The sequence below is a fragment of the Limulus polyphemus genome, unplaced genomic scaffold, assembly GCF_000517525.1.
Source record: "Limulus polyphemus unplaced genomic scaffold, Limulus_polyphemus-2.1.2 Scaffold762, whole genome shotgun sequence".
NCBI classification, from domain to species: Eukaryota; Metazoa; Arthropoda; class Merostomata; order Xiphosura; family Limulidae; genus Limulus; species Limulus polyphemus.
The window spans coordinates 329,502-332,897 of NW_013666372.1; the positions used below are offsets into that span (position 1 = coordinate 329,502).

A 3,396-nucleotide genomic window follows, 5' to 3' on the forward strand; every position below is an offset into this window, starting at 1 on the left:
AATTCTCTTTTTTTTTTTAAATACAATTCGTTGGATTCATGCATGTTCTTTTGCTGATTATTTGGTACAACTGAATTAATTATTTCAGTTGGTAGAATGCTGGTCACGTGTATAAAAGGTCATGGGTTCAAGACCTAGAATTTTTATTATTATACCTTTAACCTTCTTTTATGCTTCTTTCACTCTACCATTGTAGTTTTATTATAACAGTGAAGAAAGGTATTATAAATCTGCTTCATCCCTTTCAATTTAAATCATTCTACAGAAAAGTTTAGAATTTCTACATTTCTATACATCATATATTGCAAATTGCTATCATTTTTATTTTACTTGTAATGGTCCAAAAACATAACTAAAGTCTTAAAATAATACAAATAATCACTACTTTCAAGTAAACTATTCCACGAGATAACAATTCTGAGATGAAAATAATTAATCTCCATAATAAATGTTAAACCAAGTTTTTAAAGTGCATTTCTAATATGTGCGAGTTATTATTACTAACAATCATACACAAAAATACAAAATTACTTTTCAAAACTTTTTATCTATCAAATCTCCTAATACTTTTGTAACAACTGAAATAAAAATCCTTTTATGCAATAGTGAAAATACAAATGTCTAGGTTTATCCTCAAATTTAAATAATCTACCATTGTACAAGTATAAGTGTATAACTGCTGGTAATGGTAGAATATTGATTGTGAATATGGTGAAGTTATTATTAGACAAATATATATATATATATTTATAAATTTTTCATTACCTTTTCTCTCAGAATGGAATTAATTAATAACAAAATTCTACAAGGGGCAGAGATTTTCATTGTCTGGAGTAGAACTTTGCCAAAGCACTATTCCATATTAATTATAAACTCTATCTTGTCCATTAATATAAAAAAAGTAACAAAAACAATTACTAATGACAAATAGTACTGATCAGTAAAACTCACACCAGGTCAATACACAAGGAAAATACTTTAAGTTAATAAAGCCATTCATACTTCAGACTTACTGTCAGTGTTAGTATTATGGTGTGGTTTAAGTTAGATATTATAACATATTTTTCTTTGTTTTCATTCCCAAGTTCTTTGAGTTCTTAAAATTATACAGTAACATACGTATGTGAAATTGGAAAGTAAATCTTTCACTTACACATACTTATAAAACTTTATTACAGATTTTAAGCAAGTTTCCTTTCAATGTATTACTATTAGGCCTTGTGCAAGTATAGAATTTAAAACACTGATGAACTTTGACCCTTACTATTCTATAACTATATATATTTTATTATATATGTGTATTACTAACTTATCACATTATTCACAAACAAAATACTTTATAATAAGACAAATGCATAAAATAAAACTTATCTTCTACCATAAAACTTTATGAGACAAACAAATTTAACAATATGCTAGGTTCATGTATTAAAGTTTGTTTTCATATAACATATAACTACATGAAGTCATTGCATTAATTACTTTATTCTTACAACTCCTGAAAGTTCAACTTCATGTATGATTTATAAAACAATAAAAACAAAAACCTGAACAATTAAACTCCTCGTTATCAATATTCTTAGCACAACAATCCCTTTTTGACTCCAATGAAGTTCTTCACTTCATGACATTTATTTTATCTTTAAATTCTGAAATAATTTATCACCTGTTACGTTCCAAATTACAATGAAGTAAGCATTATAATACGCTTTATATACATGTCTTTTTCTTACCTTACTCACCCCCTTTCCCAATGTGAACTCAAACATATCGTATCAGGAGTAGACAGCCACACGTGATGTACGTGTGTAGCGCTTACAGAATCTTCTGGTATTGAGATAGGAGCAAAAAAACGTATACAGAAATAATAGTGAGAGGTTAAAATCTACAGTCCTTTTAAAGATGCTTTTAAAATTTCACTGTTTCTCATCAGTAAAATCAATTTGTGGCTGCATTATGAATTTGTAAGTTGGACATACCATGTATTAGCAAATTATACTCATAGTCATAGAGTTGTTGCTGCGTATCTGCTTGTTTGTTAATTTCCAGTAGAAATTCTTTCCGAGAAACTTCAGCGATATAAGTCCTTTCTTGATTAAAACTAGTTTATTCTTTCTCGATACAACTTTTTGTAATACACAGAATTTCCACAGTCACTTTAAACTTAACAACCTTTATAACACATGCTATAAATCACAGTGATTCACACACTTTACAGATGGTGCCTACTGTTCGCTTGATCCAATTAGCTATCTGCTGCTGGCTTTCTTTGCCAGGCTTATATATTAAAAAAGAGGGCATCTCGGTCAGACTAGAGTTGCCGGGTACATTCATGATTTTTCAACAAACTCCAGCGCGCATGCTCCCAGCATCACGTGACTTCCGCCGTCATAACACTGCCCCTTCCTTAGTATTGTTCATCCCAAACAATAGCCACTTACATTTAACCAATAGATTGGTCTTCCTGGGATTATACAATCACACCTTGTCTCCTGGTACTCCAATGAAGTTATATCAAGTTGGTGCACCAATAAAAAGAGTAGCCATTGACATTGCTCGTCCTTTGCTCCAAAATCGTGCTGGAAACAGGTACATTTGTGTGGTGATGGACTATTTCACCAAGTGGCCTGAGGCATATGCAATACCAAATCAGGAAGCTACAACTGTAGCTTTGACTATTGGTGATTTCTTCTTCAGGTTTGGTATGCCATACGAACTGCATTCAGATCAAGGCTGTAACTTTGAATTAGCTGTGTTCCATGAATGCTGCCAGTTGTTTGGTATACGAAACACCAGAATAACGCCACTTCACCCACAGTCTGATGGGATGGTAGAAAAGTACAATTGGACACTGGGACAGGAATTGACAAAGTTTTGTAATAGCTGCCAAGATGACTGGGATATCTTACTCCCTCCACTGTTGATGGCCTATAAAACAGCAAAGCATGAAGCCACTGGATACACTCCAGCTAAGCTGATGTTTGGTTGGGAAATTCGGTTGCCAGTGGACTTGATAACAGGACGCCCACCTTATAAAGAGTTGTCCGAAAATGTGCCAAAGTTCGTGAAAGTGTTATCTGAAAGGATGGATGATATTCATCATCAAATGCATTCGAACTTAAAAACGTCTGCTGATTCCATGAAGCTATGTTATGATAAGAGATCTACTGAGGTCGGCTTTTACCAGGAGACAAGGTGTGGTTGTATAATCCCAGGAAGACCAAAGGGAAGTCTCCTAAGTTGTCTGCTCCATGGGAAGGCCCATATGACATTGTGGATTGTCTCTCAGACGTGACTTTCCGAATAAAATGTGGTCGGCGAGGTAAGCCAAGGGTGGTGCATGCCAACAGGCTTTGGCGTTATCACGGTCCAGAACGAGGTAGAACAACTGAACAA

General features: G+C 33.4%; 1 protein-coding gene across 6 annotated transcripts in view; it reads right to left on the minus strand.

Annotated features, from left to right (window-relative positions):
• LOC106460389 (phosphoribosylformylglycinamidine synthase-like) overlaps positions 1-3,396 on the minus strand; it is a 122,173-nt gene that overhangs the window by 104,960 nt on the left and 13,817 nt on the right. For 2 of the 6 annotated variants that reach the window (XR_002610757.1, XM_013920079.2), the window contains exon 1: positions 1,734-1,845. The exons of 1 other annotated variant lie outside the window; for it this stretch is intronic. The gene's annotated coding sequence lies outside the window, so the exon portion shown is untranslated. Of the gene's footprint in view, positions 1-1,013; positions 1,026-1,547; positions 1,603-1,733; positions 1,846-3,396 lie in introns of those variants that run through there. 3 more of the 6 variants (XM_022387096.1, XM_022387094.1, XM_022387095.1) reach the window with 3 other exon arrangements.